General features: G+C 42.9%; 2 non-coding genes across 2 annotated transcripts; both read right to left on the bottom strand.

The window, feature by feature from the left end:
* Window positions 1-19,500: 19,500 nt before the first annotated feature.
* On the bottom strand, window positions 19,501-19,572 carry TRNAC-GCA (transfer RNA cysteine (anticodon GCA)). The gene has a single exon. It is a non-coding gene; the product is annotated as a tRNA-Cys (tRNA).
* Window positions 19,573-22,258: 2,686 nt separating this feature from the next.
* Window positions 22,259-22,330, bottom strand: TRNAC-GCA (transfer RNA cysteine (anticodon GCA)). Its single transcript has one exon. It is a non-coding gene; the product is annotated as a tRNA-Cys (tRNA).
* Window positions 22,331-27,596: the final 5,266 nt, after the last annotated feature.

Raw genomic sequence — 27,596 nt, 5'->3', positions numbered from 1 at the left:
GTCTCTACCGTAGCTCCAATGGTCAGCGCTTACTTGGGAGGAGAGGTCGGCCCTGAGCATGATCCACGAAATCGACGTTAAGGTGTACACATGCTTGTAGATGCTGATGCTCGTTGGGTTGATGGAGAGGGTGGCCGGTATGTTTCCTTTTACTTCTATTTGTCAATCTGGCTTTATCTTGCCTGTTTTGTACTTATCTTGGGCCTCCTATCTTGTAGGTGCGAGCATGTCCAACGAGGAAGAAATTATTCATCGGATGAAGGCGCTCCAACAAAGGCAGGAATGAGCCGATGTGCAAACGGAGGCTCATCTCGAGGTAGATGAGCGGCCACGATCCGAAGATAGGGTGGCTCGTCGGTGAAGAAGGGTTCGGCAATGAGAGGTCGAGGAGGATGGCATTGTCATGGTTGACCCTGAAGGGGTCCGCCATCCTGCTGGTACATCGGTGACTGGGGCAGGAAACAGTTCGGGTTTGCACGTGCCAAGGTGGTCGGTTCACATGGACGACATTCTGGAGACACCCGGGGTTCCCGAGCAGTTACTATGGGGAATCATGACCATGTCCAAAGCTCGGGAATCGGTCGGGGTTGGTAGTGGAACCTTGGAGTGTGCTCTGCTTCAGTTTGCTACCTAGGTAAATCGTCTTCCTTTTATTCCTTATATGTTGCTCTCCTTTCTGGTGTACTTGTCATATTTGTCTACAAAATGCTTGTATGACGATTGCTCTGGTTGATCGTCTCTGAGACATTCGATCGTCGTACGAGCGGGAACACTCTGAGTATCTGTGGCAAAAGGCCCAGTTGGCCGAGCTCCAAGTTGTTGGGGAGCAGTCGATCGCGCTGGAGAGGGAAGTGGTCGAGCTGAAGGCGCAACTGGCTGAGCAAGTTGGTCTTGTCCGGGAGCTGAAGTTGGGAGATCACCGAGCTCAAGGCTAAGCGGGACAGGCTAAGGCAGGAGGCCATCAAGGAAGCCATCAACGAGTACAAGGCGTCGGAGGAGAGACAGCTACACATGGATGAGTATGTCGAGGCCTCCTTTGCGACTGGGTTCAACCTTTTCCGACGAAGGATCCTTCGCCGTCACCCGGAGTTGGCTGATGAGTTGCAGGGCTGGGACACTTTTGATCAAAATTCTCCATAAGGGCCCGCCGAGGGAGCTGAGGATGAGGCCAAAGCTGCTTTGACACTGTGAATTCTACCACCGAGGACTAATCGACAGCCTCATATGTTTATTGTTCCTGTTGTTTTGGTGTTGTTTTGTTTTTTTGGTTGGCTCGGTATGCCGAGCCTTAAACCATATTGTAATAAACCGTCTTAAGTTGAATATCAGATCTTCTTCATGTTGACTATATATATGCCTCTTGTTGTTGTTGCTATACTTGTGCATGTGCATTGTTTTTAGCCGAAGCATGCCCAGTTGGGCTGTTACGTGTGCCGAGCCGAGCTACACCGCGAGCTCTTGTTACTTGTACCATTTTTCTATTGTTGGCCTAAGTGAGGCCGACTGGGCTACTGTGTGGGCCGAGCCGGGCTGTGGCTCGGGCGTCCTCTTCATACTTCACGATTTTAGTTCGTTAACCAAGGTATAGTCGACCAAGGCATGGCTGACCGAGGCATGACCTGCTCTGCTAAGGTCCGACATCCCCCATCTTGCACTGAGCGAGGTTACCGCGGACCGAGGTGTAGACGGTCGGGCTATGCCTTGGCATCCCCAGTCTTGTGCTGACTAAGGTTGCCATTGGTCGAGGTGTAGCCTGACTAGGCTATGCCTTGGCGTCCCCAGTCCTGTGCTTACTGAGGTGTTGTTAGCCAAGATGTAGCCCGGTCGGGCTATGCCTCGACGTCCCCAGTCTTGTGCTGACCGAGGTGTCATTGTCTGAGATCTTTCGATTTTTGAGCTCTCAGCCATGGGACAATCAGTTTTTGGTCTCAGGAGCCTTTGGGGCCCTTCTAGGGCTAGCCATTTCTCAACTAGCTCAACCGTTAAGCTGACAGTAGTGCGGAGTTCCTCGACCGCCCGCCGGCCTTGGTGGGCGGGGGTGCTCTTCCTCCACATTTAGGCTCAGTCGTTGGCAACTGAGTCAGGTAGCTTCCTTGGCAATGTCTGCCGAGTTGGGAGTAATGGGCTCAACCATTTTTGGGGATCAGCGAAGTCAGCTTAGTTGGTAGGGTGACTTAGCATGTGTGTGTAGTGTGCATGGTGGTTGTGGGCACGCCTCTAGGTCGAAGAAGTAGCATAAAAGAAGACTTTCATTGCTTGCGGGTCTACTGGTAATACATCCTGAGGTTTCCCGAGTTCCAACTCCTTAAAATTGGTCCACCTTCGAGGTCTTCAAGTCTACAAGTGCTCGGTCCGAGGACTCTGGTGACCCTGTATTGGTCCTCCCTAATTCGGTCCGAACTTCCCTTCTCCTGGCATGGGTACAATGACTTTGCACAGAACAAAGTCGCTTGTCTTGAATTTGCATCTTCTTACCTTAGAATCGTAATGCCATGCCATCTTCTGCTGTTGCGCAACCATCTTGACATGTGCTCGGTTCCAGCTTCTTCTACTAGGTCCAACTCTATGTGTACATCTTCGTCATTCTGTCCCTTGTCAAAGAGCTTGGTCCGAAGGGTCGGGGAACCTATCTCCACGGGGATGATGGCTTCGGCCCTGTAGGCCAGACTGAAAGGGGTCTCTCTAGTGGCAATTCGCGGAGTCATCCTGTAAGCCTAGAGAATGTTTGACATCTCTTCAAGCCTACTCCCTTGGCCTGATCTAGGCGTGTTTTTAGGCCATGTAGTAGGATGCGGTTGGTTACCTCAGTCTGCCTGTTGCTCTGAGGTCGGTGTACCGCGGTAGTTCGGTGGTCGATCCTTAGGTCGGCACATAGGGCCTCGAACTTCTAGTTAGTGAACTGGGTTCCGTTGTCTGTGATGAACACGCGCGAGATACTGAAGTGGCAGACAGTTCCCTGCCAAAGGAAGTTTCGGGCATTGTGGGTAGTGATGCATGCCAGGGCTTCGAATTCTACCCACTTCATGAAGTAGTCCACTACTATGAGAAGGAACTTCTTCTGCGCAACCGCAGTGGGGAAGGGGACGAGGATGTCCATTCCCCATTGGGCAAATGGCCATAGGCTGGTGATCAGTCTCAAAGTGGCCACAGACTGGTGATGTAGATTAGAGTGACATTGGCAACTATCGCACCTCCGGACTAGATGGACAGCATCCTGCTTCATCGTCGGCCAGAAATACCCCTATTGGAGCACCTTATGGGCTAGTGTGTGAGCGTTGGGGTGATCTCCGCAAATTCCCTCATGTATTTCCCTAAGGATGTAGTTTGTCTCAGTTGAGGGAAGCACCTCAAGTAGGGAAGCGTGTGGGAACGGTGGTAGAGTTGACCTTGTATCAGACAATACCTGGTTGCTCTGTGTTGGAGTCTTCTTGCTTCTGCTCGATCTTCCGGGGAGGTGCCCTCTCAAAGATACTCGATTATGGGGTCCATCCAAGATGATCCATGTTGCACTAGAAGGATGAGGATGGTTGATGGCACGATGCTCGACTAGGCCAGCGTGTCTAGCCGGACGACTGAGTCAAGGTCAGATTGCAGCGAGCTTTGAAAGGGTGTCGGCTCGAGGGTTCTCGGCCTGAGGGATCTGTTGGATGTCGAAGTGCTCAAGCCGCTGAATGAGTTCCTACACTTTCTGTAGGTAGTTCACCATAGAGGGAGTTTGAGCCTCGAGCTGGCCATGGATTTGATTGACCATGAGCTGAGAGTCGTTGAAGGCCCCGTCGTGGCCTAAGGTCTAAAGCAAGGTGGAGCCCAACAATCAGGGCCTCATACTCGGACTCGTTGTTAGAGGCCTTGAATTCGAATCTGAGGGTGTATTCCAATATTACGCCGTTTGGGCCGAGGAGGATAAGGTCAGCGCCGCTGCCCTGCTTGTTCGACGAGCCATCAACGTGGAGGGTCCATGCTGGGGGCAATGGGGCCGGTTCCTCCATAGTAAATGTACATTCCGCGATGAAATCTACCAAGGCCTGGGCTTTGATCGTCAGCTGGGGTGCATACGTGATCTCGAATTCACTCAGTTCCACGCTCAATTTGACTAGACGGCCCGACGCTTCCGGTCTCTATAGCCCTTGCTTGGGGGGTTGGCTGGTGAGTACTCAGACGCTGTGGGCCTAGAAGTAGGGCTTGAGTTTTCTAGCTGTAGTGGCGAGGGCCAGTGCCAACTTTTCGAGATTGGAGTACCAGGTCTTTGCGTCGTTGAGGACCTTGCTAGTGTAATAGATCAGCTTCTGTACTCGGTCCTCTTCTTTAACTAATACCGAGTTGACAACCTCATCCCCAGCAAAAAGGTAGAGCAATAGCTCGTCTCCTGGGCTCAGCTTAGTCAGGAGGGGCAGCGAGCTCAGGTACTGCTTTAGTTTCTGGAAAGACTACTCACATTTCTCCATCCACTAGATTTCCTTTAGCCGTTTGAGTGCTTCGAAAAGGGGAGACACCGGTCTGCGGACTTGGACATAAACCTGCCAAGGGCAGCTATTCTCTCGGTGAGTCGTTGCACTTCTTTGTGGGTCCAGGGGGATGGCATGTCAAGGATGGCTTTTTTCCTTCTCCGGATTTGTTTCGATTCCTCTCTGTGTTACCATAAATCCCAGAAACTGCCGGAGCCAACCCCGAAGGTGCACTTGGTTGGGTTCAACCTCATCTTGTACTTTCTAAGTGTGTTGAAGACCTTGCAGAAGTTGGTTAGGTGGTTCTTAGCCTTTTTGCTTTTTACGAGCATATCATCGACATACACCTCCACGTTCCTACCGAGCTGCTCTTTGAATACCTCATTCACTAGATGCTGATATGTAGCACCGACGTTTTTAAGGCCAAAGGGGATTACCTTATAGCAGTATAGGCCACGATCAGTGATAAAGGCCATTCGCTCTTGGTCATTCGGGTCCTTCCAAATCTCATTGTAGCCTGAGAGGGCATCCATGAAGCTTAGGAGCTCATGTCCTGCTGTTGCTTCGATGAGTTGGTCGACCGAGGAAAGGGAAAGTTTTTGTTGGGATAGGCCTTATTTAGGTCGGTGAAGTCGATGCAGATCCTCCACTTTCCATTGGCCTTCTTCACCACCACTACGTTGGCCATCCAATCAGAGTATTTAACTTCCCTAATGAAGCCAGCATTGAACAACTTCTGTACTTCCTCAGCGATCACTTGCCACCACTCTAAGGCAAAGTTTCTCTTCTTTTGTTTTACTGGTCGGTGACGGGGGTCGATGTTCAGCCGATGTGTGATAGCTTCGGGATCGATTCCAGGCATGTCCTCTACTGATCAAGTGAACACGTCAACATTGTTCCTCAGTAATCGAACAAGTTCCTCTCGGAGGTGGTTGCATAGCAGGGATCGAACTTGGACCGTCTTTTTAGGGTCTTCCTCAAACAAGGGGACCTGGACAAGGTCTTCCATAGGTTATCCGAGTTGTGCCTTTACTTCATCATACAGGACATATGCTTCCGCCATCAATGTCTCGGTTATTGGACATGGTCCTCGACAGGATAACTGATAGCAATGTTGCAATGTTTTCTGGTTCTCGCACACCACCACTATTCCATACTTTGTGGAAATTTCATGGTGAGGTGGTATGTTGAAACTACTGCCTACAGGGCGTTGAGGGTTGGCCTACCGAGGATCGCGTTGTAAGAGGAGAGGCAGCGCACCACGATGAAATTTACCATGGCTGCCACAGTCACGTCGCTGTCGCCAATCAAGAGGGGAAGAGTTATCCTCCCAGTGGGCTGGAGGTACTCTCCCAAAAATCCCATCAAGGGAGTGCTCTGGTGCAAGCCATTCACTGGTGATGCCGAGCTTTTCGAACACATCTTCAAACAACATGTCGGCGGAACTCCTTGTGTCAATTAGTATCCATCATAGCTCGAAGTTGCTACTTCGGATGTGATGACCAAGGCATCGTCAGGCGGTGTCTGGACTCCTCGGAGGTCGTCATCAGTGAAGGTAATAGATGTGTCACGCCTCCTCCCATGACCTTGGTCGTCGATCTCGCACAGTCGAGCATTTCTTTTCTGTCCCAAGCTGCTTTTCCCTCCGAAGGCACTTCCTCTCGATATCACATGGATAACAGTAGTTGGGGGGCCGCATGGTGAACGCTGTCGAGCTTCATCTGCTCTTCTTTCCTCTTGGGCTGACTTCTCCATTATGTCTACAAAACCACTAAGAACCATGCCTATTTAGATCTTCGATATGGTTGCGCAGGTCGAAACAGTTCTACGTATCGTGGTCGTGGTCCTTGTAGAACTCGTAATATTTGTCTTAATTTCTCTTGTTGCTTTGCATTTTCATCTTCTCAAACCACCTGACATAGTTGTAGTCATGGATTTGCATCAAAACTTCAGACTGTGAAATATTGAGCGGCGTGAAATTTCGATAGGTTGGCGGAGGGTTCGAGGTCTATGGTCGGTCTGGCAATCTTTTCTCTTGGGGTCTCTTCTTTCCCTCTTGGACTTGCGCTTGTCGTTCTCTCTCCTTTGTTTGTTGGGCTTCTCATCCTTGTCTCTGAGCTATGCCTGGGTCTCTTCAGCGTTGATATACTTCTACGCCTGGCTCATTAGTGTGGCCAACATTTGAGGAGGATTCTTGGAGATGGAGAAGTTGAACGGGAAAGGGTGGAGTCCGTGTTGTATGGCCGCCACCGCAACTAATTGATTTAAGTCACTGACTTGAAGTGCTTCTTTGTTGAATCTTTCCAGGTAGTCCCTAAGGGACTCCGCATTTCTCTATCGAACTTTTATGAGGCTGGCTGAGGTTTTCCAATGATTTTGACTTGCTGTGAACTACGCTAGGAACTGGGTCTCCAGTTGTGCCCATGATGCTATAGACCTCGGCGGCAGGGAGGAGTACCATGCCAAGGCTGGGCCTTGCAACGTGGTTACGAGGGCTTTGCACATCAGCCCCTCTAATGCACCATGTAGCATCATCTGGGCTTGGAGCACCGTGATATGGTCAAAGGGGTTGAGGATTTCGTCGTATTTGTCAAGTTAGCATCATCTGCCTTATATGCTCAGACCGTTCTCCCCTTACGTCTGTCCAGCGCGCTTTGGAGTCCTCAGTCCGAGGATCGTTCTTTGTGCGCGTTGGGGCGTAGGGCAGCCCGATTAAGTGGTGCAGTAGATCCTAGTGTTTGCATAAATTCGAAGATCCTATCAACGTTTTCCTACATGGCTCGGAACTGCAATTGATCTACTACAGCCGAAGACTGCAGACTTCTTGGTGCAGGGAGTGTCGGCTCTCGAGTTAGGGAATGGTCAACTGATCGCTTAGGCTGGTTTTTAGGCATCTTGATCGCTTCCTTAATTGCACGACGAGGAATGAGATTTTCGGGAAAGGCTTTTTGTGCGGATCCCATAGACGATGGCAATCTGATGCTACTCAATATGAGGTAGTGCACGAACTGAGGAAGGCGATCAGATTGTCCTTGTTGGCAATGCAGGGCTGAGTTACAAGGACGAGGCCGCACTTCAAGATTTGTGATCAAGGAGACAGAAGTCAGAGACTTGAGGAGTTATCCTCGGGTAAGAACTCTGACGCTCAAGTCAGTAGGAAGTGGTAGGTGATCGGGCCGAGTTATAAGGATGCTGGCCTGAACTAAATAGCAGTGTCAGTCTCAAAAATTGGATCCTTTACCTTGAGCATGGTATACCTTTTTATAGCCAAAGATCTGTGTCCTGGTCGGATTGGGCTTCCGGGATTGTCGGGATGAGGTTAGCCATCAAGGTATTCGAGATAAAGTCCCATTCTCCGACGAAGTCATCTTCTTTATTCCTCTTTACCCGTGGTTGTTCTCATCCACGTGACGTGTAATTGATGTGACTGAAAAGAGAAGATGGGGGGGGCACCATAACAGTGTAGCTCAGTCAAGCTATACCGATGTGGCTGAACTAGCCTGACGTGCCAGGCTATGTCAACATGGCCGAGCTATGTCAATTATCTTAGTAATTAAAATTTATATCTGGATATCTTAAATCAACTTAAGAGTCACTTGTATTCTTTTTCTTGTGGACATGGGCAATGAGCCAATCTGGTGGCACCACATATAAAAGACAAGAATTCTCTCTAGGCTCAGCCTTGAGAGAGGAGTTTGGATGGCTGTCACAACAGTACCATTAACTTCCACTGTATCCATTCCATAAAGGCCCACTTTCATCATGATGGTACCACAACTAATCAGTTCACCTATTGTATAAAGAGACACTAATCCCACTACACACTTGAGTGATGGGCGAGGCTGTTGATACATGGTACTGAAAGGTGCTATTCTCTTGTGGGATGTGGTGTAGGTGTAGGTGCAGTGGATACATGAATTTCTGAATTTCGCTAATTCATTTCATATATTATAAAAATAAAACGTATGTGGGATGTGATGTAAGTGTCATTCTCTTGTTTGGCTCAAAGGTTTCATTTCCAATGATATATGTATAGGAATCCGATAGCGGATCTGACCATGATATATATCAATATATGCCACGTCAGTCAGAATGATATGCATGACAAACACACATACCCCCCCTAGTTATAAGACAACCTGGCAAATTGACAAACTGAATTTACAAAATTACTTTTCTACCCATCATTGATTTGATTGAGTACCCTTATTCATGATGTATGCATATATAACTTTTAATATAGTTTTTTGGTAAAGAAGATGCATGCATTGATTGAGCTTAGAACAGAAAAAAGAAAAAGAAAAAGAAAAACTTTTAAGAGTTTACAAAGGTTAATGAGAAAGCAGGGGAGAGAAAAACACCATTCCCCATCTCTCTATTGATCATATGCTTCCAAAGGACATGTATATATGTAGGACTTTTGAGTAAACTGATCAAGAAAGAACAGATGAAACAGTGCCAGTTCAATTAATGATCATTTAAAGATAAAGGGTCTATATGATCCAGCTAGCTTTGTACCTTAGTCGTACAACCACTTGCATGTAGAGGAAGAAGAGAGAGATTGGTTAAATGTGGCATATGGTCGTCTAATTATTCCTAGCTATTAAGTAATAACCCTTTAATTTGAAGAATCAAGTTTCTACCATATTCAAAATTAATATTATTTAGTATTTACCTTTGAAGTTTCAAAACAAATCAAAGCCCCTGTTTATATACAATCAAACGTGACATTATTTTTTCCAAAACACATGTGGAGAGGACCTAGTAAATGCCCTCCAATCTCATTCACAGAGCTCAGCCCAGGCCACACATGTTTCCTCAATGTAACACATGTCCAGATCTGATTGCTTGTACAGCATATATGATCCATACTCCTAGACCAAGGCCCCATGATAAGAAGTGTGCTTGAATATTCCACTGGAATTGTGGTACTACTACTGCAGGCGGAGAGAGGGAGAGAGAGAGTATTTGAAGGAGAAAGTGCAATGGATATCATGACAAAAATCTGAGGTTCAAACCAATTTGGTTTTAGATGAGTTGCGTATTGTCCAATTCAATCACTGGCACTGCCTCCCAGTCTGAGATGGTAAAACCAAAATCCGACTCCCGAACTTGTGTGAGTGAAATATGTGGACTTGGCAAACTGAATCTTACCTGAATCAGATCCAGGTTTATTAACCACCTAATCGGAATTTTAGAAAACAAAACAAAATACTCTTCCAGAGATATTTAGACAATTCAATGGGAAGAAAGAGAAAGGGCGCCCTCAATCTAACTATAATCGGAACTTTAACTGATTTTTTTTACTATATATGGCTTTTTTTGGCTCTACTTTTATCTGAGATCCAACTATACACAGTTGGGATTTTAGAATCCAGCAACCATTGGAACAAAAAAAAGAAATCAATTAAAAATGAGAAAATAATGAATAATAACATGATTCAATGTTTAAACAGTTGAGATTTTAGAATCAAAATATATACAGTTATCAAAGAAAACAATGATTATGCATGGGTTGATGTGGAGAACCAGCTCCATCGGCTCTCCTACTCTCTCTCAAGTCATAATAGTGGCTAAATACAGGATAAGCAATAAACACAAAGAAAAAAATAAATAAATAAACACAAGAATTTGGTTTCATTGGATGTCAATAACCAAGGATAGAACAAAATGAAGTCAAAATGATACCCCATGAAAGGTTGCGTCCATGGAAGATCCCAAGAAGCTTCTTCTCACTTTGTCATTGTTACAAAATCTAACCCGAAAAACCCTCATGTAACCCCTACGCCAACAATAGAAAATGGGGTTAGATAAAGTCAATATTGTTCACCCATTTTTACCCATTTCTAGCAAGAGTGAAACAAAGAAATTTAAAGAAAATAAAGAAATTCGGATAAAATTTCAGGGTTGGAACATGCTTTTCTCTCTAATTTACAATGAAAATATTCCGATTGCAGAAGAAACAAAACCACAAAACGGCCTGGCTTATTGTAATCTAAGCATACCTTTGCATAGTAATCCTTCAGACTCTACAAGTGATCTAATTCCCTCCCAAACCGATCGCTTTAAATTTGATTTTACCAATATTTAGTTACTCTGATGTCAGATACTATGTCAGCTGATGTTGAATCAATCTTTGTAAAAGATCCAACAAGAAAACCAAGTTTAAAATATATTAATAAAACATCATGCATAGAAATTGATGCAGTGTGATCCGGGCACTCCTAGCTGGTGGATGCCTGGTTCCTAACTGGCGACGGACGGTACCTAAGAAGAGGAAGGTGAAGGATTCCTAGGGAGCTTGCTCGGTGGGAATACTCCGATGCTTAAGTTAGAACTCTGAGAGAGCTGTAAGAAATGCAAAGAGAGCTAAGAGTGCAGATAGCACTAGAGCAATTCAATTACCTTCGCCCCTTGGAAACCGGGGCCTTTAAATACAGATGTTCTTGTCAAATCGGGTGTAACCACCACTGGCCCTCTGCCGCAGCTGTTATTTGCTAAGGCTGCGCAGGTAACCGCTGCAGAGTGTTGCCCAATCAGATGAGAGACACGACCTAGAAAGGACAGACACGCCGCCACCTGTCGAGAGACGTGGGTGCAGTCTGCTGTGCTGGTAGGGACTGCGCCATCAGTTAAGAGATGTGGTGCAGATTGACGGGTACGGTCTTGTCAAATAAGAAGCTTCCTAAAAATGCCTGCGTCGCTCAATAGCGAACTGCCTTGTAGTGAGCTATCCCATAGCGAGCTCGTGCGAGCCCTGGAGGTATCTCGAGGTGATTCTGCCTAAGGTTGCCTTTGAGGCGGTCCTCTTGCCTAAGTATTGGAGCGAGCTGATTGTCCGAGCTCGCAGCTGGGATAGATTTAGTTTGGAGTGTTCCCTTTCAGCATACTAGGATCCTTGAGCTCGCGTTGTAAAGAACTCGTTCCGTGGTGAGCTACAATGTAGTGAGCTAACTTGTGAGGACTTTAACGAGCTTGTTACTTAGTTGTAGCCAGGCTGTCACGCTAAGTTGTTACTTATGCTAAGTCACATCCACGTGTCACCTTCTTAGGAGGTCGGGTCAAATCACCCTCCATCAATTGCCCCCCACTCCTCGGGCTAAGGGTTCTACCTTAGTGCGAGGAGTTCATAGAGTGTGATGGGTGGATTTGACCCGAAATTCAAACTGTATTGACTGATCCCATTAAATACATATGCGGATGTCAGGCGATTTCTAGACTTTTCAAATGCCAAAAAGTGCTCCAAAACGGCTCTCAGTTTCGGAAGACGTGCAGCCGACATTGCCTTAATCATGGAAGAGATACAGCCAGTCATATTTCAGTTTCAGAAGACGTGCAGTCAGTTTGATTATGAACCGTCGGATTCACCTTAATCTGAGCCGTCGGTTTGTGGGCGTAGTGACTATAAATAGGAGGGCACCAGGCCTCATTTCTTTTACGCCAACTTGCCTTGCTTTCGGATTTGAGGTCACGCCTTTATCTAGTTGCTCGGGATCTTCTCCTGTTCACACCGTCCTTTCGGTTCAGCTTTTTCCTAGTGAGTCTTCTTGCTTTGTTAGCAATGTCTGGGTACTCATACAATATCTTTCTTCGGGGCGGTAACCAAGATGACACCCATTCAAGCTCAGGGGGAGCTTGGGGTCAGGCTCCGGAGGCTCAGGAGGCCTCCAGCAAAATGGCTTCCACTTCCCGGGTAGGGAGCCGAACAACTTTGGTCCTTCCTCCATGTCGATGGAGAGACTTAGGACCTTGGTCCTTCAATTTGACCTTCCCAGAAATCTCATCAACAGTCTCCCATCTGGTGACTATCCTTGGGAACATGGTCATGACGAAATCGTGATCTTCCAAGAACAGGTCATTGCTGGCCTTCGTCTTCCACTGCATCCTTTGATGGTGGAGGTTTTAAACCATTTTAATGTGACTATAGACCAAGTTCACCCCAACTCAGTCCAAAATGTAGTTGGGATAATTTCTTTGTTTTATGAGTATTGTCTTCCTCTTGACCTTGACATCTTCTCCTCCATTCTATCTATCAAGAATTCCTCCCCCGGAGCCCCTCTAGAGAGGCGTTCTTATTACTTCTCTCCCCGACCCGGCTTCAAGCTCCTTCACAAGCTACCGAACAGGATCTCGGCTTGGAAGCGTGATTATTTTGTAGTTCGCAACCCCGAAGGGTGGCCCTTCCCGACCCACTGGAGGGCCTCCATCTAGGATTCAGATGTTGGCTTGGATCCAAAAGTTTGGGAGACGTTGCAATCCTAGGCAGTGATTGGCTTCCTTTACTCGGACTATTTGGCTGAGGACAAGCTCGCACAGGCCGGCCTGAGCCCTGGTAGGTTGCCTTTAGGTCGTTCTCTCTTCTTTCTTCTCTCTCTTTTTTTTTTTTTGAGATGGACTAATGCCTTGTGATTTTTGGCAGCCAACATGTTTGGTGTAGATGCACGTTGCCTTTTGTTTTTTCTTCTCGACTGAATTCTGAAGTGGTTGTTCCCGGGTGTTTGAACCCGGTTTTATGCATTCCTTTTTTGATGAACTCTCTCGAGCTATTAGGCCTGGTTTTTTCTTTGTTTTTTGATGAGCTTCTCTCAGGCTTTTAGGCCCAGTTTTTGTTTTTTTTTTTTTTTTTGTTTACAAGAACTAGTAATGAGATGTTTCTTTCTTCTACTAAGTGTTGTGTGCTCTTCACTTTTTGCTAGAGTAACTTTATCACTCGATCTATTAGAGCTAAATGCCCGAAGTGGGGTTTCTCAGTCATTGTTACTCTGAACTGTTTCCCAGCACTCGGGGAGAGTTTATGGTATACCTCAAGGTGGTTATCATAGTAAGCATATGCTCAACCTGTATGCACTTGGGTTAAGTTGACGTAGGTTGTCCCTTATCGGGTTCAACTAGTATACCAAGGTGAGCTACGCATCATAGGGTTCACACCCGAGCTGTCTATGCCTTCAGTACTAGTACTTAGCCTATGTTGATGAGGCGACTAGGTTTTATTTGGTGCCGAGGTCCTCGTTAGCTCGCATTTTAGCTTGTAGGCTGGGGGAGTGACTTATAGTCCACTCCTAGAGTTTGCCCATGCCATAGAGGTGACTGAGTCTTATGGTGTTAGGGTCTTTGTTAGCTCAGCGTTTTGGCCCTTAGGCTTTGGGAGGGGGGCGACTGTGGTCTATCCCTTCTGGAGTTCGCAATGCCATAGAGGCGACTGGGTCTTACCGCACCGAGGTCTTCGTTAGCTCGGCATTTTGACCCTTAGGCTCTAGGAGTTACTCGTGGTCTACTCAGTAATTTATAGGTAATATTGTCTTAAGTTGACAATATTTCATGCCCGAGGTACTTGTTTCCCTTCTAGGGTTTCAAGCTCATATGTTCCTTCCCTGAGCACCCGCTTTACTCAGTAGGGTCCTTCCCAATTTGGCCCGAGCTTACCAACACCGGGCTCAGGCACCATAACTTTACGAAGGACCATGTCACTGACGCGGAGGTTCCGCTTCTTGACCCTGGCGTTATAGGACCGAGCTACTCTCTGCTAGTAGGCCGCGGTCCTAATATATGCGAGGTCCTGTAGTTTGTCAAGTAGGTCGAGGTTGGTTATCTTCATTTGCCTTGTCATCATACGCTTCTAAACATAGCGAGGGAACCTCGATCTCGACTAGGATGACTGCTTCAGTGTCGTAGGTGAGGTTGAAGGGGGTCTCACCTGTAGCGGTCTTTACTGTGGTTCGATAAACCCATAGAACACTGGGTAGTTCATTTGCCCATAGTCCTTTAGCACTAGTTCTAGAATTTAATGTCCTTGAACTGCTTACCATTGTCAGAGATCAGTATTCGAGGTAACTCGAAGCGTCACACTATATTTTTCCAGAAGAAGTTCTACACGTTCCGAGTTGTGATCGTTACGAGGGGTTCAGCTTTTACCCACTTAGTGAAATAATCAACTACCACCACTAAGAACCTTCTCTGTTCTATCGCTAGTGGGAATGGTCTAAGTATATCGATCCCCCACTGTGCGAAAGGCTACGGGCTGGTGAGGTACTTCAGGTCGGAGGTTAGTGGTGGACATTGGTGTGCTTCTGGCACTTGTCATACTTTCTGACTAGCTCGATCGCTTCTACTTTCATTGTTGGCCAATAGTATCCCTGTCATAGCACTTTTTGGGCGAGAGCCCTGCCCCCCAAGTGTCCACTGCACAAGCCCTCATGAGTATCATGGAGAATGAGCTTGGCCTCGGAAGGTCGCAAGCAACATAGGTAGGGGAACGTGTACGACCTCCGGTACAACCATCCGCCTATTATGACATATTTGGCTGCCTAACGCTTTACCCTTCTGGTGGCATTACGATTCATAGGGAGGGTCCCATGCAATAGGAAGCTCGCGAGCGGATCGATCTAGCTCGGCTCTGCTTGCACGATAGGAGCAATCTACTCTGCCCCCCCAAGAATGCTAGGCTAAGGCAGGTTCTCTATGCACACGGTTCTCATGATATTATCGTTGGTGCTGGCTAACCGGGATAGGGCATCGGCCTTATATCTGATCTCGGGATTTGCTTGATGAAGTGTGATTGAAAGTTGAGCAGAGCCTCTCTTACTTTTGCTAAGTAGGCGATCATGGTTGGTTTGCGAGCTTCGTATTCGCCTGTGACTTGATTGACCACGAGCTGGGAATCACTACAGATGACAATATGCTTGGCTTTCACTTCCTTGGCTAGAGCCAACCTGGCTATTAACACCTCATACTCCGCTTCATTGTTGGATGCTGCAAACTCAAAGCGTAGTGTGTACTCCAGTTTTGTGTCGCTTAGGCCGTACAAAACGATTCTGGCTCCGCTGCCCCGCTGGTTTGATGAGCCATCTACGTGAAGGATCCAAGGCTCCTCATACTAGTTCACGCTCGGCCTAACTAGGAGAGATGCCGCACTGGTTGCTACTTCATGGTGCTCGAGCTCAACCGGCTTGGGAACTTCTGGCTTGCCCGAGCTAGGGGCCTCGTGTTTGACCGGCCTGAGGACTTTGGAGCTAAAAGTGCATTCCGCGATGAAGTCTACTAAGGCTTGGGCCTTGATAGCAATTCGTGGCTTGTATTGGAGGTCATACTCGCTGAGCTCAATGGCCCACTTCGTTTGCCTACTGGAGACCTCACGCTTGAGCAGAACTTGCCTCAGAGGTTTGTTGGTAAGGACGATGACAATGTGAGCTTGGAAGTACGAATGAAGCTTCTAGGCTGCAATAACTAGTGCATAGGCCAACTTTTCTATCTCATCTCTGCTCCCTACAACACTTTACTAACATAGTAGATTGGTAGTTGGACCCGATCTACATCTTTTATCAGTACCGAACTGACAACCTAGTCACTTGCCGAGAGGTACAACTCCAAAACATCACCCTCCTCAGGCCGAGTTAAGACTGGTATATTAGCGAGGTACTTTTTGAGCTCGTCGAACGCGAGCTGGCACTCTTCAGTCCATTCAAAACCTTTGCTTTTAATTGCCTTGAAGAAAGGCAGGCAGCGGTCCGCCGACTTGGACATGAAGCGGCTTAGAGCAACTACTCGGCCATTCAGCCTCTGAACCTCCTTCAGTTTCTGGGGTGGTCTCATATCTAGGATGGCCTTAATTTTATCTAGGTTTGCCTCAATGCTGCATTGGTTAACGATGTACCCTAGGAATTTACCCGAGGTGACATCAAAGACACACTTATTCGGGTTCAATTTCATGTTTAAATTTACGCAGAATTTCAAAAACTGAATGCAAGTCTTGTATTAAATCATGCGAAAATTGGGTTTTGACGACCATGTCATCTACATAACATTCTATTTTTCTGCCAATCAATGGCTCAAACTATTTATTTACAAGTCTTTGAAAGGTTGCCCCAGCACTTTTTAATCCAAAGGAAATGACCTTGTAATAGTACAAGCCAAGCTCGGTTATGAAGGCGGTCTTTTCTTCGTCAACTGGGCCCATCCTAACCTGGTTGTAGCTCGAATAGGCGTCTAGGAAACTTATCAACTCATGCCTTGAGGTCGCATCCACTAGACGATCGATCCTAGGGAGTGGGAAGCAGTCCTTTGGGCAAGCTCGGTTCAAGTTGGTATAATTGACACATATGCACCATTTACCGTTGGCCTTTATTACCAAAACGGGGTTGGCCACCCATCGACTGCCCTCCATCGTTTTGGGGCTAAGTTGCGTTTCTTTTGTCTAACGGGTCTAACTATAGGATCAGTATTAAGCTTGTGAGTTATGAGGCTAGGGTCTATGCCAGGCATATCTGTCGTGGACCATGCAAAAACATCTAAATTTTCAAGTAAGACTTACCAGTTGGGATCGTAGAGGCTCCTCAATAGAAGCACTGATCTGAAGTGCTCGAGTTGGGTCCTCTATCGATGCCGGGATGGAGAGGGTCTCTTCCATGGGTGCAGCTCGCTCCTCGCATTGCTCTGTAGGTCGCTCCAGCTTGAGGCCGTCGGCCACCTTGGCTTTCCCTTTGAGGGCGGCGACATAGCATTTGTGAGACTCAAGCTGATCACCTCGTGTTATCCCAATTCCGAAGTCTATGGGGAACTTCATTGTCAAATAGTAAGTGGAGACCACCGCACGTAGGGCATGGATGATCGGCCGTCTTACTATGGCATTGTACGGGGAGGGGGTTGCGACCACTAAGAAGTCGTGGTTGAGCCTCACTATGCTAGGCCAAGTGTGGACTTCTACAGGTACTGTAATCCTTCCTAGGGGCCTAACTTCCTCTCCGCTAAAGCCTACTAGGGGAGTATTTATGGGCTTCAGGTCGCTTTCTTGGAGCTGCAGTTTGTCAAATATTGCTTTGAAAAGGATATCTACCAAGCTGCCAGAGTCGATGAGGACACGCCTAACTTCCTCTCCGCTGAAGCCTACTAGGGGAGTATTTATGGGCTTCAGGTCGCTTTCTTGGAGCTGCAGTTTGTCAAATATTGCTTTGAAAAGGATATCTGCCAAGCTGCCAGAGTCGATGAGGACACGCATGACTTCAAAGTTGTTAATCTTTACCTTTATAACGAATGCATCATCATGGAGGTAGTAGACCCCACACGCATCGTCCTCTGTGAAGAAGATCGGGTCCTCCGTCCTTAGCCGCTTCAGGGGATTCTGCTCCTCCCTGGTGGCCTCACAAGTTGATGTCCGAGCTGCAGTTGAGGTACAGCCTGCAATGACCGAAGCTCCGACAATCACGTGGATAGTCCCCTAAATTGGTCTCTCTTCAGGGGGATGCCTCTACGGTTGTTCTGCTTGCCTGCTGGATTCAGGAGCATCTCTACTCTGCTCCCCCTGCCGACCTCTTTATTATTATTATTATTTTGTACAAAATTTCTTAAGTATCCATGACGGATGAGCTCCTCTATCTCATCACGAAGGTTTTTACAATTTTCGGTGCTATGACCATGGTCTTTATGGAAATTACAATACAAATTCTTATTTCTTACACTAGGATCTGCCTTCAGCTGAGGTGGCCACTTCACATACAGGGCATCCTTGATCGTCATAAGGATTTCGACCCGTTTCGCATTTAGGGGGGTGTAGTCCATTCTTTCGGCTGGTAGAGCTCGGAAAGGCTGTTCTGGCCTTCCCCCCCCCCCCCCCCCCCCGAGATTGGTCCTTCTTCTTCTTACTATCACCCTGAGTTGGGGGCTCTGTCTCCCTTTTTCTTTTCTCAAGGGCCTGTTCACCTTTATGGTTGATCTCCTCCTTCATCCCTATAAACTGATCCGCAAGTTTGAGGAACTCGGTCACAGTCTTGGGCTGATTAACAACCACATACCACTTGAATTCTTTGTGGGTAATGCCTCGCTTGGCCGTGGTGAGCCGAACTGTGCCCAGCATTTTATTGATCCGGGCGCGAGATTTCAGTACCATGTGCGGGCCACTCCTTTGAAGGTGATGGAGAAAGCCATGCACATGCAACATTCACTGGCCCTTGCCAGGTGCATCTGGGACTGGAAGGCGTCAACATGGTCATTCGGATCAAAGGATCCGTTATAATTATCCAGGGGAGGAGGCTTGAAGTCCTTTGGCATAAGAACAACAAGAAGTTCTGGAGACAAGGGGGAGGGAATTGTAAGGAGAGGAGTAGCTTTTACTTCACCTGAGCTTACCTCCTCCTTACCCTTGAGCTCGGGCAGGTCGTGAGTGGCAGTTCGGCGAGCTTGTCGGCGCCTCCACTGCTGCTTTGCTAGCTCGGTGTTGGTACTGCTTGCTTCAGTATTACTGAGCTCGATGAGCCCAGGGAGGGGCTCAGATTGCTGATGATAGCTGTGAACCGAAGGGCCTTGCCTGTAATCCGTGGCTAGGACCTCAAACTAGTTTTTGACGAGCGGGAGCTCGAACTGAGAGTGCTGAGGCAATGCGGGCCTGACCGACTGGGAGGCCCCCGACCTGCCTATAGGCTGCAAGGCGGGGGTGACTGGTCTCTCCTTCCTGCCGTGGGATGAGGCTTGGCTCTTGGAAGGGTTCTAGGTTTGAGAGGCCTCTCCCTGGTGAGGATGTTCGCTCCGACGGGGGGGCTTGGCTTGCTTTGTGGCCGGATGCCAAGGGGGAAGCGGTTGTTGGGCCTGAGGTAGTGGAGGGAACTGTTATTGATACTGGTACTGAGAAACTTGATCCACCTGAGGTTGCCTTTGAGGTGGTCCTCTTGCCTAAGTATTGTAGCGAATTCGTTCCGTGGCAAGCTACAATGTAGCAAACCGACATGCGAAGACCTTAACGAGCTCATTACTCAACTATAACGAGACTGACACGCTGAACTATTACTTATGCTAAGTCACGTGTTGTACTGCATTACAAAAAGCTGTTACTTGAAGACCGACACCTTCTTGTACCGCAGTCTTCACTGTGTTATAGGCCAAGCACTCGAGTTTACCATTGGCAGATCACGGTGGTGTCGATTCCTATTCCACAGCCCAGAAAGAGAGATTTTTCTCTTACAACATTAGAATAAGGCTTGGAGACTGGAGAGTTATAGCAGTTGTATAAGACAGAAATGGAAATATAGTATTTTTTTAAAAGACCAACAATAAACAGAAAGAAAAGTTAAGGGCCCAACCGGGTTCGAACCGGTGACCTCTTGATCTGCAGTCAAATGCTCTACCACTGAGCTATGGACCCTTGCAAATGTGGAACTCGATGTAAATGTAATTATCAGAATATAGTCAAATAAATGATCCAGTGTAGGACCCACAAATAGCCACGTGGTCTTGTATTTCAGGAATCATTTGAAAATAACGTTGTCCATTGCAGAAACATTCAAGAGGCGATCTACGAAGCAAAAATAGAATGAATGTTCCCATCATTACTCATAAACCAGGATTCTATTTAGTTTTATTTGGGTGAAGGGATAATATTGGAATAATGACAAAAAACTTTAATCGTTCAAGCACATTAATAAATATATCAACAAAATGAAAGTACATCAATGATTTCAAAGAATCATTCAAATCTAAAAGCTGAGGTTATTGTACACGGATTGGTTTGATGGTATCTAATAATAGGGTTGGATTCGAGTCGAGTCGAGGCGAATAGTATGAGGTTCGAGTTCAAGCTTGGTTCGTGCTAGAATATTGACTTCGAGTTCGGCTCGACTTGAGTTTGATTTGAGAAAAAATATTTTATAAATATAAAAAATTATATATAAAAAATATTTTTTTATTTGATACTTGAAAAATTATGAATTATAATAATTAAGAATAATATTTTTATTATATATATTACTTCTATAATTTTATCATATACAATATATATATATATATTGAGTTTGACTCGCTTATCAATTGAGCCCATAAATTAGACTTGAGCTCGGCTCGAAGCTCAGTTGAAACCAAGCCGAGTCAAGCTTAAGCAACTCGTGAACAGTTTGGCTCGTTGCCACCACTATCCAACACTACATTTGTATTTATCAATGTTTTCAATCCATTGTTGATCTGATTGGTCAAACTGCTTGAACTGTTATCCAATTAGGATTTTGGGTCTGGTTTAGTTCAAACCTGTTAGACGGTAAAAAACCATTAACTTGATAAATAACCATTCAACCAGATTGGTTCAACTGTTGACCCATTCGACCTGATGACTAGGTTGTGGGTTGCATGCCCCCTTGGTAGCTAGGCAATGTGCACCACTACACCCATCCCTAGCTAGTTGCCATTAGGCCCACTACCTTTAAATCCCTTGTGTATTTACTAATATGTGTTTGGAGACACTTTGTTGTACTTATTATATCTTTATAGTGGAGATTTTATTGGACAAGGTTTTGTGGTTTTTACACCTCACATTGAGGGGGTTTTTTACGTTAAAAATTGTGTGGATTTGTTTGATTGAATGATGGAGCCTAATTATGGTAGAATTACTAGTTTGAATGGCACCAATTACCACAAGTGGAGAGGAAAAATGAAGGATTTACTATTTGTGAAAAAGTTACATTTACCAGTTTTTGCTACTCAAAAACCTGAAAATAAATCTGATGAAGAATGGGCTTTTGAGCATGAGATGGTTTGTGGCTTTATTCGACAATGGGTAGATGATAATGTTTTGAATCATATTGCTAATGATTCACATGCTAGAACCTTGTGGGATAAGCTTGAGACTTTGTATGCCTCTAAATCTATGAACAATAAATTATTTTTGCTGAAACAAGCTATGAATTTGAGGTACAAGGAATGTACTCCTATTTATGATCACATAAGTGAATCTCATGGGTGCTTTGATCAATTGTCCGACATGGGTATTGAATTTGAAGGTGAAATTTTGGGACTTTGGTTGTTTAATACTCTACCTGACTCTTGGGAAAATTTGCGCGTGACTTTGTCCAATTTTGCTCCTGGTGGTGTAGTGACCTTGGAATATATAAAAACTGTTGTTTTTAATGAAAAAGTCAGACGACAAACTCAGCAGGCATCCTCTTCTCAGTCAGAGGATTTGATTACTGAAAATAGGGGGAGAAGCAATGATAGAGACCAAGGACAAGATAGCAGAGGTAAAAGTAAGGCTAGAAGCAAATCAAGGTCTAAGTACAAAAACCTTGTTTGTACCCTATTGTGCATTATTTGGACTGTTTTTGGTGATTTCCACTAGTTGATTGTGAGTAAGGGCTTCTGGTGAATCCTTTTGTTTGGAGATACTTTATTGTATTTATTATATCTTTATAGTGGAGATTTTACTGGACTATGTCTCATGGTTTTTACTCCTCACATTGAGGGGGTTTTCTACGTTAAAAATTGTGTGCTCCTTGCCTTTTATTTTTGGTGTCTTCTTAGCATTATCTATTGTCATGATATTTTTGGTGTATTCCCAACAATATGGGATATTTCCAATGCAGGGTTTGGATCAGAGCTGTCAATTAAGCAATAGGGTCTCTTAAAACGAAAAACCCTACAAATACTCAACAAGCGAGGGCATCCAACTACACATTGAGAATATCTCCCCATGAAATTAAGAGAATCTTTCATGTTCTCAAGTTTTTGCTTTGAGGAGATCCCAATTCATTGTGATTTTTCTAATCTTCCATATATATTATCCATTATCCAACGCATGCATGTAACAAGCTTAAAATCTTATAGTACATTGCAATTGTAATGACTATATACAAGTACATCTTCCCAATGTACGGCTCTAATGTGATGTGAGGTTGGTGTAGAGAACAGATCCGTCTTCCAAGCCTCAAAAGAGAAAGATATTTCTCTTAGAAGAGAAGAATAATGTTTGGAGACTGGAGAGTTATAGCAGTTGTATAAGTCAGAAATGAAAATATAGTATTTTTGTAAAAGAAAAGTAGTAAACAGAAAGAAAAACTGAAAAGGTAAGGGACCAACCGGGTTCGAACCGGTGACCTCTTGATCTGCAGTCAAATGCTCTACCACTGAGCTATGGACCCTCACGGATGGTAGATTTGATGAAAAATCTGTTATCTGAACGTAGTCTAATAAATGGTCCAATGTAGAACCCACAAATAGCCACGTGGCCTTGTATTTAAGGAATCATTTGAAAATAACGTTGTCCATGTTTAACATACGTGGTCCACTGAGCTATGGACCGTTTTTCTCATGGTTTTTAAAAACGAACCTGTCAGGGGTCTGATTATCGGTCGGCTCATTTTGACAAAAAAATAAAAAAATTTAAAAAAATTGGAAAACGGTCAAAACTGTTCGAACAGTTAACTGGCTGATTCAGCGGTTTTCTGACCAAAATCAACGGTTTTGGGGGGCAAAAGCGGTTTTGGGGGAAAACAAAACCCGTCAGGCCTGTTTTTCGATCCGATCGTCCGATTCGGTCTAGTTTTGAGGGGGAAAAATTGGTCAATGGGATTTTGGTTCCCATTGACCAATAATCCCATGTTCTTTTTTCAATTTATGTGGGGAACATAAATAGTTTATTTTCCTGGGTACCACTTATCCAAGAAAGTGATATCTATTTCCTAGATGGGTAAATAACTTTCCCACATAGGGGGGAAGTTGCCAACACTTGAATGGGACAAAAATACCCCTTTTAATAATGAATTTCTATGACTAAAATAATTATTACTTTATTTACCTAAGAAATAAAAGAACATGAGTAAATGTATTTATTCAAATAAGTGTTACTCAGAAAAAAAATTATCTAAATAATTACATTTACCTGGATAAATAATTTACCGAAAAATGTATGAGCCTTAGGGTCTCTTAACTCTAGTTATTGAAGCAATCTGCAATTCAAGAGGCAATCTACGAAGCAAAAATAGAACAAATGCTCACATCATTACACAAAACAGAAAACTCAAACCATTACACAAAACAGAAGAGAGTAATCAGGGATTCTATTTAGTTTTATTTGGGTGAAGGGATAATGACAAAAAACTTTAATCCGTTTAAGCACATTAATAAATATATAACAAAACGAAAGTATATAATCAATAATTTCAAAGAATCATTCAAATCTAAAAGATGAGGTTCTTGAATAGGACTGTACACGTATTGATTGGATGGTATTCAGCTCTACATTTGTATTTATCAATGTTTTTAATTCAGTCAAGACCTGTGAAATGGTTAAAATCGTTAATTTGGTCAACAATCATTCAATCTAGTTGGTTCAACCATGAGTTGCATACTTAATGCATGCAAACTTTCGTAAGTCATAACTTTGCACTCCAATATCTGATTGGGGTGATTATTATTATTATTATTATTTATTTATTTATTGATTTTGGGTAAATTTTTCGAGATCTATGTGTTCCAAGGAGTCATAGGCACCTTGCCCCGCTGTTTTTGCGAAAGAAAAACCCTTTTTTGGCCTCAAATTGCAATTTTTAATATTTTTATAAATAAAAATTAAAAATTGAATTAAGAAACATAAATTAAATATAAAGTAATACATATAACATATCTAAAGCATATCTAAAAACATATTTATATTTTTTTATAACATATCTAACACATAAATCAAACGGCACAGTCTGAACTGTTTGACCCAACCGGTCGAACCAGTGACCCACGACCTGAAGGCAAAAATAGTTCCGTTGGTATTTATATTCGATTATGAAATCTTTAGATCACATCCAATTATCATGTTAGATTTCAGAATGGATTTAGGTTTAATTTGTAATCATTTTATTGCGTTTAAAATGGCTAAAAGCTTAAGAAATTAAAAAAAATTGTTTTTAATTTATATATGTATAATAAATGTATATAAATATAAAATATTAAATTTATCAATTATAAACTTTATATAACTATAGTATATATAATAATTTTTTTTTGAACTTGGATTTTAATTGTTTGATTCGATTATTAATCGGATGCAAGTTCTAACATCCAAATTTAGGATAATTGGAAATAATTTTTTATTGGACTTAGATTTTAATCATCCAATCTGATTAATGGATGTAAGCTCTAACATCCAAATCCAAGATAATCGGATTTGAAATCAAATCAAGTATTGAACTTTTGGATTTCATTCATAGACTTATCCTTGAATAGTTTTTTATTCTCACACATGCCTCCTCCCCCACACATGAAAGCAATGTTTTAAAAACTGACCCAGAATTTACCTGCTTTTGCCTCCGGGTCACGGATCACCAATTCAATCATTTGGGTCAAAACGGGTCAGATCGTTACATGCCAACACTCTATATATTTAAATATATTTATATTAATAAATATGTATAATTATGTTTTACATATAATATATGTATTAGTTTCTATTTAATTTCTGTTTTTAAATTCAGTTTTCAATCTTTTAGTTATAAAAAATATTAAAAATTACAATTTGAGGCCAAAAATTTTTTTTCACAAAAATAGCATGACAAAGATGCATAGATCTCGAAAAGTTATTCAAATGAAAAATAAAATATCACCCCAATCAAGAATTTGAATGCAAAATTATGGCCTCCATAAGTTTCCACATAAATTAAGTGTGCAATTTGCAACCCGATGACTAGATTAAATGGGTCAACTGTTGAATCACCTAGGTTAGACAATTTTTGACCGAAGGGTAAGTTTCAACAAAATCAGATCCAAAATGAAGACCGAGTGACGATTCAAACGGTTTAACTAACCAAGTCAATGACGGATTGAAAATACTACACGAAAGTATATTAGGCTTGGAGCATGGATAAGCATAGGCTCACCAATACTTTTGTGCTAAAATATAATTATTTATAATGAGGGCAGAGATGATTGAACACTAAAACAATTGGTCAAATAAGCTCTGGTACCGTCTAAAATAAACATTCATTGTGATTCTTCTAATCTTCCATATGATGTTTTTAGACATGATGAACAGGTTTGCCATTCGGACTCTGATACCATAAAGAACATTGATTAGTTATAAGATTTTTAGATATATCTTTACAGTATTATAGGCGAACCCCTCAAATTTACCATTGGCAAATCACTGTATAATGTTTGGATCTTCTCCTTGCACCAATTTCATAATGTTGGGGAATATACATTATAGTAGCAAAAATGAGTGTGAAAAGCAATCACAATATAGCAATAAAATTTTCCCTAAGTTTTGTGTGATAAAAATGGGTTTGTCAATAATAATGACAACAGATAAACAATTCAGCTAAATAATAGAAAATACAAATAGCATTTACCACAAAACAATACATCGGAAATTTTACATGGAAAACCCAAAACTGGGGAAAAGTCTTCCACTAATTCAAAAATTAATGGGTACAACAGTCCTCTTTAGTTGCAACTAGAGGTTTGCAAACATCAAAGAATTATCAGGCTCACAAGTCACAAGTACAACATCAACATCATCAAGCATAAGGTGGATTTCAAGAAAACAAAGGTTTGGATCTCACCAAGTTGTAAATATGAAACTGAGAAGAAGGAAGAGACAACTAATTTGAATTAGAGTGGGGTTCTTATCTCCTTGAACAACACTAAAACTCATCAAGGACGGACTTGAAAACACATCCAAACTTGGTCTTGAATGGAACAAAAACAAAGCTCTTCTCTTCTTCAAAAACTCAAAAACCCAAAAAACCCTCAGTTCCCCTTTTTTCTACTTCTCACCTTCTTCACATCAATGGTTATGAACAGGAGCTAAGCCTCCACAATACAACTCCTTTTGGAAGCATAAAAAAGTGGGATGAGGACCTCATATGGGCTGGATCCACACCCAACACATAATACATTGCAATTGTACATTGAAAACATCTCACCTTAAATGACAACATGCAAGTACGAAAGATCCCCTTGATGTGCTACAAGTACGAGAGATCCTCATAGTGTGCAACTGCAGTAGGAGATATCATTTTGATGTGCAGCTGCAATGTGCTTTGGGGTTGGCATATGGAGAAGACCCGAGTTCCACCAGTAGCAAATCATAACCCTAACAAATGCTTTGATAAGCTTAACCGATATAAGAATTACTAATAGTTTTCACTTGATGAATTTGAACGTTCTAACGGAGAGAGAGAGAATCTTTCTCCATTAGAATGTTAGAATAAGGTTTGAAGAGTGTAGAGTAGTTGCATAAGACAGAAACAAAAATATGGTATTTTTTAAAAGAAAAAAATTGAAGTAGGGCCCAACCGGCTTCAAATCGGTGACCTCTTGATCTGCAGTCAAATGCTTTCCAATGAAATATGGGCCCCTGTACATGGTTATATTGATTATAAAATTAACTATTTGATTATAGCCAAATAAATGAGCCAGTATAGGACCCACAAATAGCCACATGATCTCGTATTTAAAGAATCATTTGATAATTAGGTTGCCCATATTTAACACTTCTTTCTTATTCTGGTTATTGCAAAAATATCCAAAGAGGGTTTTAACACATGCTTTGCACATGGTAATTCTAGATGATGATAATGATTGGAATAATGTATGCAAAATATTTTATAAAATTCATGTATTTTTTATATTTTTGTTTTCACTATTTATCATATGTAGATTGCAAAGCACCTCATATTGGGGTTACAAAGTTTTTGGTATCTTTTACAAACTTACCTATTTGGCTAGACTCTTCTTTTTGTAATGTTTTATCTACATACTTTTTTTTGTTTATTTATCATAAAAATGTAAGATTTAAAGAGGAGGAATTGAATGAGGTGAAAATTGTAGTTCAAACTACATTTTAAACCTCACAATTAAATAAGGATTAAATTAAAAAAATGGGTATTTTAGTCAAAAGAAAGCTCCACAATTTTATTCATATTTTAATAGTAGTGTAAATATGGAGTAATAGATGTGTTCAAATTTTCTATAATTTTTTATTTACACGTGTGTAAAAATAATATTTCTATTTACACTTATTTTTTGTTTAGTATGTTAAATATATGATATTATACATGTCCCCAAATGTGTTTTTGGTAAAATTTATGTATTTTTTATTTTTGTTTGTTTTTATATTTTATTAATTTTTATTATTTAATTATGATATTCAAGATTGACATATTTGACCCAAAAGTTGTACCATTGATCTCTTCCAAATAGGAAAATAATTTCATTTTTTCTTAGCTTTAGATTATGTATTTCATTTTCATCATCAATAAAAATAATTATTATTTATCACATTTTTTAATTTGACTATTAGAAAAATATCATAAATGCGTTTATTTTTCTACATTTTTGTAATTTTCTATATTTATTTATATTTAAAAATTTTATTATCTAACTATGACTTCATTGGTTGGCCAATTTGATTTG

This window comes from Nelumbo lutea, chromosome 2 (assembly GCF_056320005.1).
Source record: "Nelumbo lutea isolate HS-2025 chromosome 2, American lotus-T2T, whole genome shotgun sequence".
Classification (NCBI taxonomy): Eukaryota; Viridiplantae; Streptophyta; class Magnoliopsida; order Proteales; family Nelumbonaceae; genus Nelumbo; species Nelumbo lutea.
Note: the sequence above shows the minus strand (reverse complement) of the source record. Positions and strands in the feature narration are given on the sequence as shown.